Below are 11,384 nucleotides of genomic sequence, written 5' to 3' on the forward strand. Positions count from 1 at the left end.
GAAATTGAAATGTTAGTTATGAAATCACGTTTTAGTATAATATACCGAATCAAATTACTTGAAAATAGAAATTATCATCATTGAACCAAAACCATTTAACTCTTCTTTTTCATCTCAAAACATATCTAATGGCTTTGTGGTATGCAATCCTTGTATAAGATATTAAGTTGACTGATGTCTAATTGGGGTAATCCATGAGTGTGTAATGTGAATTCAGTATCCTAAACATTGGAGATACCTTATCTGACTTGCCTAATTAATGTGGTTTCTTTCCTAATATGAAATACTGAGTTCTACCCTTGCCTCTGCATCAAACTTCTACATCATGTTTCTTCAATAAAACACTCTAATATGAATTGAGCCAACACCATGAGGATAGGGTCAAGTATCAATATGGAAACAAATCATAATACATGAAGGGGTTCACACATAAGTGTTGGCTCTCAAAAAAGCCACACTTCCAAAATTGTCAGTCTCAAGACTTGTCCTATTGGGTGAGCACTCATTGATGGCCACAAGGCCAAATCAATGTATGTAGGCTTTGAACTCCTAACTCTAGGCTATGAGGACCCTACAGAAGGTCTATGAACACTCACTTGGTATTACAATAGAAAGAGCCTTCCTCTAGAACTTTGTTTACAACTCACACATCAATATTGGTAATAATTGTTATGATGGATGGTCTATTAGGATGGTAAATAAAATGCTTGTTCTTTTTCCATCCTTTGAAACTACAACAAGGTATTTGTGGTGCAGGTGCACCAAGGAAAACAAATTCAAATTTGAAGACCTTTGAGACCAAGGAGGAGTTTCCAACATCAAACAAATTAAATAAAATCAATCATGAGATCCTAAAGCCAATAATGGCTTTTGAAACTAAAAAAATGCAAAAGTTGTCAAATTGTCCTGAAAGTTGTCAAATGTTGTCAAATGTTGGATATTGGGTCAAAAAACCCAAAATGGATTTAGGAGGGTTAAGATTCATCAAATATGCCAATAAGAATGAAAATCCAATAATTGTAGGTTTTATTCAAAAATTTGTCAAGCATTTGCAAAAAATGTAAAATTCAAATTTTCAAGTTCCAACGGTTAGGAAGAATTAGGAGGGAAAAGAAAGTTTTAATTGTTTTATTGTTAAATAAACTTTGTAACCAACCATATGGTGGTTGAAAAAACTTGGAGAGGATATTTAAAGCCATAGACATGCTTTGTAAGGTAGACTGAATGCCAAGGAGTACGGACTGTTGTGGAAACTCAATGAAAATTCAGAATTTTGAAGTAATTTCTCATATTTTCTATTCTTTGTGAAGGTTTACTTTAAATTTATTCATTCCCTAACATTTTAAAGAACTTTTATCAACATTCCACACCTCTATGGATGATTTGAGTTCATTATTCATTCTGAAATTTTGTTATAGGGCGGATTGTCATAACTTTTTGAGTATTTTCCTTTGCTAGCTTTGACAAAATTCAATCATGGGATCATTCCATGAATTTTGAACCATATTTCTCATGGGATGATTATTTTATAACATTTATAATACATTATAACAACTAAAATGTTCAATTGAGGGGTTTAGTGTAGGTGATCACCATTTGAAGGAGTGAGAAGCCTAGTGAAGAGGCTTGGTAGGGTGAAGGTTGGAGAGATCTACCTACATGAGGGGTAGTTTTTATGATTTGGAAATTGGTAAAACACCTATCTAAAGGTGAATCAACAACAAATTTGATCCAAGAGTGAGTGGACGTGGGAGATTGGAGACACCCTATATTTTAGGGATTTTTGATGAAAATTTGGGGGTTTTGGGGTTAGAGGCCTCACAAACTAAAATTGATTGGGGATTCCTTCATCATTTGATATTTAGAAAGACTTTTTTAAGGTTAGAAGTACCCAGAAGTAATATTTCTTGTAGTTGCTTTGTTAATCCATCGTTCTAGTTGCTTGAAAATGGATAGTCTAAAAACAACAGATACTTTCCAAAACAACTTGCTAAATTCTCTGACTATGTTATAGAAAAGCCAAAAGGGTATCCAAAAATCTATTTTATTTTTCTTATGTCTTGGAATTTTGTAGATTTATCATTAAATTTCTCTCGATGTAGGGCTAATAGGGGCTCTAGGGCTAGTAGGAGGAAATTGGGGTTTGGGCATTTGGGTATTGAACAGAAGGCCAAAACTAGTTTGAACCTTTCTACAAGAAATGCAAAAGTTGTCATGGCAATATGACAACTTTTTTCCCAATGGACCTCAAACTTTCACAATTAGGTTTCTATTTGTTGTTAGAATGCGATCTATGACTAAGTATTAGAGGATCTTACTAACTTGGGCATCATTCTTTTATGTGTCTCTGAAATGACTCCTGGTAACTATATAAGGATCTTACTAGTCCTAGATCTATGCCTTGTCTTTTTGATATGGTTCCTAGTGAGAATATATGAATCTTACTAGTTCTAAATGTCATAACTTTGTGTTTTGCATGCTCCATGTGTGTCACCAATGTTACTCATATTACTCACTTTGTACTTCCCTTTTATCTCAATATTTTAGATTGACAATATCATAAGTCTTGGGAGCTACCACATTTCCAAACTTGTAGAATTCTTGACTCTTCAATATCTTGGTGAAAGAATATTTGGTTTCTCCATATTTTCCAAAGAGTAAATGAGCATAATTTCATACTCTTGCTAAGAGGGGGCTAAATATTGCATCATAAGTTGTATCTCTTTAAAAATATACACTAAGTTTGGACTCAATTTAAGTGGTTGTGCCTTATTTATGCCTAATTATACTTAGGTTTGACAAAGTTTCCATACATTTGGTTCATTCCATTATTCATGATGTTCCTCATGGCTCATTTTTATAGGACTAGGATCTTGGGAACCCTTATTCATGGAAATTGGACCTAAAATTTGAAAGATGAATGGTGGATTCACAAATAGTAGGAATTTCCTCTCCAAAATTTTACTTTTGCAAAAGTTAAATTTGAAAAGGTGCAAGGACCATCTATATAAGGTCCATCTTGAAAATTAAATGATAATATCATCCATGCATATTAAATGATATAGTCAAGTAATAAAGAAGGCAAACCATTTCCTGAAGTTTTCAAATGATTTTAAAGATGCACAATAGTCAACTAAATGCAATTCACTAAAAAAGACAACAAAGTATGCTACAAGATAGTGGGTAAGATGCAACGAATGAAGTTAAATAGACAAAGAAAAACCATGAATATTACCAATTCAAAAGGAGTAGCTATAACCTCTTAGGTGTTTTTTCACTTGCATAAATTAGACTTAATAAGGATAGAAACACATGTAGATAGTAGTATGAAGTCTTTTTGGTGATTTTTGAAGTAGTTGAAGGAATGGCTTATTTTAGTTATATCTAACCCAAGACAATTTCAACTCAAAGTAAGGAATAAAACCATATGTCCTATAAGTTTGGGAAGCTAATTGAGTAGCTGGATAAGGTAGAGCATGACTATAGGGTATTCTTGAGACTCTTTTAACTTGATTAGAACATGTACCAAGTATCTAGGAGATTACAAAGCCAATTCAACCATATTTCAAGTGAAAATGCAACAAAAGGAGTAAAAGCTTTGAATACACCTCAAAAACCACTCCGGCGGCCAAGTAGGTGGAAATAGTCTTTTCCAACATTTTTTTTCTTGATAGATGCAGCCCTATATTCTCTTTATTATTTGAGATGAGAAATACATTGTTGGTGGTTCTGTTATTACCCATTCCAGTATCGATCTGATCTTGATACTTTCATAAAAGGAGTTACTATCCTAAGTGCTTGATACTGTCACAAAAATTGAGTGTTACAGCAGTGAATCTTCCTTTGACCTTTGGGTGGTTGGAATGGTAAAGACCCATGGTGGTATATGTTTAGTGGTTCTTGTAAGAGTATCCGAAAGTGCATTGATTTTTGGATATCTAGTACATTTTGTGAGTTGAGTACCAAGGGGGATTAGAAGACCCAGTTGAAGGAGGATTTGTGTGAGTAAGGGTTGAGAGTGTTGGTGGTGATTGAATGTTGGAGAGTTGGATTGTGACTTAGACATGTTTATTTGTCCTATTTGAGTGTGATTCAATGGTTGGGTGAGGGTTGGTGAGTATGGGTGTGTTTTGGGGTATTGAATCCTTTTGAGTAACTTGTGGCCTTGTGAGGGGTCTTGTGAGTAAGTGAAGGGTTGACACCTAATTGAATAGGTGAGTTGGGAGAAATAACTCCCTTCTTGGTTGAGTTTATTGGATTCTCTGTATCAGCATGCCTTTTCACTATCAAACCATTCAAACTTCCACCCAAAGATTCAATCTTGTCAAAGTTCAAAATAAATTTCCTTGTTGCCCTTACTATCTTGCATCAACTCTCATATCACTAGATAGTCTTTTTCTTAGAACTATCATATTTCATGGTAGGATACCATCTCAGTCCCTTGACTTAGGTTAGATTACCTTTAGAATTTATCAATTCCTAATCAAGTTGTTCAAGGGGAAAATGTCACTAATCAAGTTGAAATGTCAATTTCTCAATCTGCTTAAGGTAAAAGGTTAAAATAAATTGCAAAAGATAGACCAAGGCTATGAGAAAATGAATCATCAGTATTACCTAAATCCACATTATCAACAAAATCTAGAAATAACCTTGTATGTAAATAATTTATCATGCCAAAATTGCCAATTCTAACATGAAAATGAGACCAAGGAAAGCTCTAGAACAACTACTACTATTCATTCACATGTTCCTTATTAACCTCAATCACCATGAAAGATTCACAAATTGATTATAAAAAAGAAGATGTTTCCTAAATGTAAATATTAATTCAGGACTAAGGAAAATGAAAGAAACAAAAGAATAACAAGCAATCAAAAAATACTACCAATACCGTTGCAAACTATGAACTTCATTTCCATTAATTCTTCAAAATATACTAGCAAAGCACAAGTATTCAATCTACAGCCTATTGCTAAATGTCTTTTGAAAGAAAACACACTAATGAGTGTTACTAAACTTGGACATTAAATAATCAATTATTAGACCCTCAAAATGAATTTTGAAATTACATTTATAGGGAAACTTTTTCCTCAAAATTAGAGATTAAATTTCACCCAAAACCTTATCAAACTAAGAGGTACAATCAACACACAAGATACTAGCCTATAACTAAATTAAGAACTATAATTTGACTCATGAAAATGAAATATAAGTCAGAAGGAACTTAGAATATGGAGTCAAAGAAGTAAGGAGAACAAGAAAAAGAGGATCTATCTAGGCCCCCACCCCCAAGATGACTCCTCCAAAAATTTTAAACTTAGGTGCACAAGCAACAAGATGAATAACAAAGGCCAAAGTAGGTTGTAACAACCATGAACCCATCCATCCAAAGTGATGAGAATATAGATGTTCCTAAGTGGCTACAATTCAACTTTGAAAGGATAAAAAAGAGAGTATTGAAGAAAGTAAGTTTGCAAAAGATGGTCGTTGAGGTTGAGGCCGCAAGGAAGCCAAAGAAGGAAATGAATTTGTATGCCACCTAAAACTATGCAAAAGGAGAGATAGTTGCCAATACCCTAAAATAGAGAAGATTTAGTAAAAACTGCCAATACCCTAAACTAGGGTAACTCAAGAATGTAAGAAAATGGTTTGGGGGTCATATAGACTAGCTTTATACTATATGTTAATTACAAAGTGATAAGTTGTGTTATTGGATATTTTCAGTCCACCCCTTCTAGGTTAGGATTGTGTTGAACTGAACACAATTGTATCTCCCTAGGGCTTCCGGGTCAGGTGTGTTAGGCTGGTTGGCAAGAGAAACAAAGGCTTGTCCGAACAACACTGAATGAAGGTTGAAAATCACTTGAATAATATTCATTCCCATTGTTTTCTTGTGTGTTGTTTTGATCTCCATCGATTCAGCAGCTAGAGGCAAACACCGCCATATATATTAGCTCATACAATAGTGAACAATCAACATGTATATGAGAGGAAGGGATTGCTACGACAAAATTGAACGCTCACTCCTCAATCACAATTCTATGGTTTTACGAGGAGTAGATTCCTACAGGGTATTACACATTTAGGGAACCACACCTTTGACTAGGAGCCATTCGGCCTAAGATTGGATAATCAATATGAATACAAGATTGACCAATTTGCATTAAAAACTAGACCAATTAACCACCACATGTCTCATTTCCTAACATCTTTTGCATAAAAAAGGAATCTCTCATACTCCAAGAGTTGCTTCCATAATCGGTCAATATCCCACAAGAATGCAGGCATAGCTAGCATGTATAAAAGTAATTAAAAGTTATAGAATCTCTTGAATGGTATATTTTTTGCAACATGAAATTAAGGAGAAGAATCTACCTCCTATGCAGGATTGCAAGCAATGCACAAATGCCTTCGACGCGGGTTTGATGTTGTTGGGGGTTGAAGTCTCCACAAACACCTATGTGGGATTGTAATGCAAAAAATAATTGCCCTCTTACTTTTTTTAAGTAATGGTCGTTGTCGTCGAAATTACGACAAACTTGAGCACTTTTTCGAAAAAAAGAAAATTTTCATTGCTAATGCCTTCTTCGTCGAAACCAAATGGCAAATTGTTGTCAGAATTACGACAAATTTGGGCATTTTTTCAAAACAAATTCAAATTTGGTCACAATATACCTTCTCCGTTGGAAACCTCAATCAGAAATCTAGTCCAAATGTATTAGTGAAACATGCCACTTTCAATAATCTTCAAATGTAGCTTCCCCAACTCATCTCCAAGTCTAAACTTCTCTGAGAATATATTCTTGAAAACCTCTCTATTCCAATTATTCAGCTGCTCCTTAACAAATTGCATCTTTTTAAAAAAGATGGAGGCTTTATTCCCTAACTGATGTTGCGCACTAGACCACCATTCAAAAATCTTCTCCAAAACACCTTCCTCCCTTAGCTACATTTTTTTGAGCTTAAATGGACATCGATTGATGAATCAATGATGAACAGTTAGTACCAAACCGGTATTGAGAGGGGGGAGTGAATCAGTACTAATAAAAACACTTTTCCTTGAACCGGATTGACTGAGAACCCTGCACTTTGTCTGGCAAGCAATAACACCGGTCTAAACCAGATTACTACCGGTTAAACACAGTCAAAGACATGAACCGGTAACTCAGCTTTCCACACAATCTAACATCTTATTTCCACTTCACCCATATTCATACACTATCAATACTTTAATAGAAATGTAAAGACTTACAGGTTCAACATGCTTTACTTCTTAACAAAGAATAACAAAGCATCACACATAACATACATATTTTTCACATGGAAACCCAACTGGGAAAAACCACGGTGGGGATGAATACCCACAAGTTGTTCTTTGAACTCTTCTAAAGTCTGCTCTATTAGGAGCCTAGTCCTGCTAAAGACTTTACAATAGGTTATGTTAGGAATCGATTCTGGTAGGGATCACCCGGTTAAGGGATGGCTAGAATTCCCGGTTAGGGGTTAAACCCTATTAAAGGTTACCTTGTTAGAGGATTTTTTGAACTTAATGATTTTGAGTCACCCTGTTAAAGGATTTACAGCAAGCTGGTTAAAGCTACCCTGTTAAGGGATTTTCCAACTATTGAAGTGGCTAGAGGTCAATAGGTATTACAATGATCTGGTAACAGCACTCAATGCCAATGCAGATCCACTTCAGTTTCTTCCTTCTGCACTGACACTCTGTAGGTATCTATTCTCATATTTGGCTTGGCAAGAATCATGTATCTTTTCACTTAGATACACCCTTGCACTTAGATACACCCACAACATTTGCCAATAATTCAACATGAAAAAAAACATTGGCCTTATAGGAAACAGATAGGTTGGTAGCATAAACCCTAAACCCTAAACATTTAGGTTGAGCAATTTAGTCAGTTCAATCCTAACCATTGAACACTTTGCTTTGAATACAACGGTCTTGAACAGATCTCAAGATATTCTCCAAAGTTTGTTCTTCATTGCTTCTTGGAGGCTGATAACCCATCACGTGTTCTTCACCATTTACATAGACTTCACACATTCCCAAGGTAGATAGGATCAATATCCTTCATGCAAGCTCCTTCACACACATAAGGTTGACATGGCAACACACTCTGTTCTTCATTCTAATGCTAACACATCACACAATGTCATCTGTTGAATCACAAAGGCGTAGAACACTTCAACCGAAAACCCTGAAGCTAAGACTACCAACCGGTAGTCATACCATATGAAACCTTGGTACAAAACATTCCATATACTGGTTCACATTCCAACATACCAGTTCACTTGGACAAACATACCGCTTCACTTGTTCACATATACCGGTTCACATTTTCACATATACCGGTTCACTTGGACAAACATACTACTTCACTTTTTCACATATACCAGTTCTGTTAGAAGTGCTTACTTCAATATAGTGGTTCACTCTTCATCATATTGACATCAATGACAACATATAATATCATCATGTCAACATACTTTGCACATATGCCAACAATCTCCCCCTTTGGCATTGATGGCAATATACAATGTTATCTCTGAGCTTCACAACTTCTCCCCCAATACTATAGATATCTTCTTCACTTCACATCTTCTCCCCCATTGACAACAATGCCAAAGTGAAGGCATAAAAATATATGTTTTACTATGTTTCTCACCCTAAGGAGTAGCATCCTTCAACACACCAATCTTGAGAAAAATATATCAATGTAAGTCTTCACTGATGTGGAGCACACACATTTAGTTCACCTCTTAAAGGGGTAGCAGGCCTAATTCACCTCTCAAATAGGTAAAGGTAGCCTTTCGTAGAGGCTTGGTGAATATGTCTGCTAACTGCTCCTTATTGGAAACATGTTCCAGTACAACTTCTTTGTTCTGAACTTTTTCCCTTAACAAATGATACTTAAGCTGAAAGTGCTTGGTTCTAGAATGTAAAACCGGATTCTTGGAAATGTTAATCGCACTTGTGTTGTCATAAAATATACTTACCAGTTCAGATATAGGAACTTTGAAGCTATTCAATACATGCTTCATCCAAATAGTGTGGGTTTAGTTCATAAAAGCTACAATATACTCCACTTTTGTTGTAGACTGAGAGATACAGCTTTGTTTCTAACTCATCCATGAGACTATTCTTCCACCAAGAAAGAATGCACCACTGGTTGTGCTCTTTCGGTCATCCACATTACCAGCCTAGTCAGCATTTGTAAACACTTTCAAGTTGAAATCATTACTAATGGATACCATAATCCATAGTCAATAGTTCCCTTAAGATATCTTAGAATCTGCTTGACTGCTACCAAGTGGGATTTTCTTGGGCTTTTTTGGAACTGTGCAACAATGCCCACTACATGTGTAATGTCTGGTCTACTATGTACTACATAGTGCAATTTACCAATCATTGATCAGTATTCCTTCTCATTTACTAACCCTGAGTCATCCTTTTTTGGATAATTTACAACCAGTCACCATCGGTGTACCAACTAGCTTGTTGTCTTCCATGCCAAAGGTCTTCAACACCTCTTTGACATATTTGGACTAAGTGATAAAGATTCCATCTTTCATTTGTTGAATCTGTAGTCCAATGAAGAAATTAATCTCTCCTATAAGTGACATCTCAAACTCATTTTTCATCTCATCTGCAAAATCATGACTCATCTTGTCATCTCCTCCAAAGATTATGTCATCAACAAATACCTCACAGATTAGAATTTGATCTCCTTCTGACTTTAGGTAGATATTACTATCTTCGCTTCTTCTCTCAAATCCAATCTTCACAAGATGGGAGTGCAACTGTTCATACCATGCTCTAGGTTCTTGCTTTAGGCCATACAAGGCCTTATGTAGCCTACACACCATGTCACTATCTTCTGATAGGGAAAACCCATCTGGTTGCTCTATATACACCTCTTCTTCTAGTATTCCATTTAGGAATGTATACTTTACATCCATTTGATATACCTTGAATCCCTTGAATGCTGCATATGCAAGAAGCATACGAACTCCTTCCAATCTGGCTACTGGAGCAAAGGTTTCTCCATAGTCTTCTCCTTCTTCTTGGGCATATCCTTTACACACCAATCTGGCTTTTTTTCTAACCACTGATCCATCTTCATTCAGCTTATTTCTGAAAACCCATTTGGTGCCAATGACATTTTTATGCTCCGATTTGGGTACCAAAGACCATGTACCATTCTTTTCTATCTAGTCAAGTTCCTCTTCCATTTCCTTGATCCAATCTTCATCTTTATGTGCCTCTCTGAATGTTTTAGGCTCAAATTTAGAGATCATGCAAGAGTTTTCTCTGATCTTTCTTCTTGTAAGAATTCCTGCATCCTTGTCTCCTATGATCTGCTTTGAATCATGATTCAGCTTTACATACCTAGGAATAATCTTAGTTGTTTCCTCTTGATTTTCTTCTTCATCCGCATCTTCATCAGCATCAGCATCCACCGATGTAGGAGCATTGTTACTAGTGCTTGGCTATTTTGCAACTGGTTCCCAAAAGGTTACTACCGGTTCATCTCCTACTTGCTCACTGTCGGTTTCTTTAGATTCTTCAGAGGTTTCATCAATTCTAACATTGATGTTTTCAACAATTCTCTGAGTCCTATTGTTGAAACATTTGAGAGCTTTGCTCTTTGTGGAATACCCTAGGAATATTCCCTCATCACATTTAGCATCAAACTTGCTCTGATGTTCATTCCTCTTGATATAGCATTTACTACCAAATACTCTGAAGTAACTTACTACTGGTGTCTTACCGGTCCAATACTCATAAGGTGTTTTTTCTTTACCCTTTTTGATGAGTACCCAGTTCATTATGTAGACTGCAGTGCTCACCGCTTCTCTCCAAAAGGTGTGACCAACCCTTCCTTGGATCAACATAGTTCTAGTTGCTTCAACCATAGTCTGGTTGTTTCTCTCTATTATGACATTCTGTTGTGGAGTCCGAGGGGCAGATAGTTGCCTCTTGATGCCATTATCTTCACAGTATTTGTTGAATTCACTGGAAGTGAATTCTCCTCCTTGATCAGTTCTTAAGCACTTAATCCTCTTACCGTTTTCTTTTTCTACAAGTTCTCTAAAGGCTTTGAACTTTCCAAAAGCTTCATATTTGTCCTTCAAGAATGTGACCCACATCATTCTTGAGAAATCATTAGTAAGAATCATAAAATACCTATCTCCCTGCACACTCCTAGTTTTCATAGGACCACACAAATCAATATGCACAAGATCAAGTAAATTGTCTATAGTGAAAGGTTTAGCTTTGAAGGTCGAGGAAGACATTTTCCCCAGTTGACACTCTTTGCATAAAGGATTCTCTAGTTTGCTCAATATAGGCAATCCTCTAACTA

The sequence above is a fragment of the Cryptomeria japonica genome, chromosome 1, assembly GCF_030272615.1.
Source record: "Cryptomeria japonica chromosome 1, Sugi_1.0, whole genome shotgun sequence".
NCBI classification, from domain to species: Eukaryota; Viridiplantae; Streptophyta; class Pinopsida; order Cupressales; family Cupressaceae; genus Cryptomeria; species Cryptomeria japonica.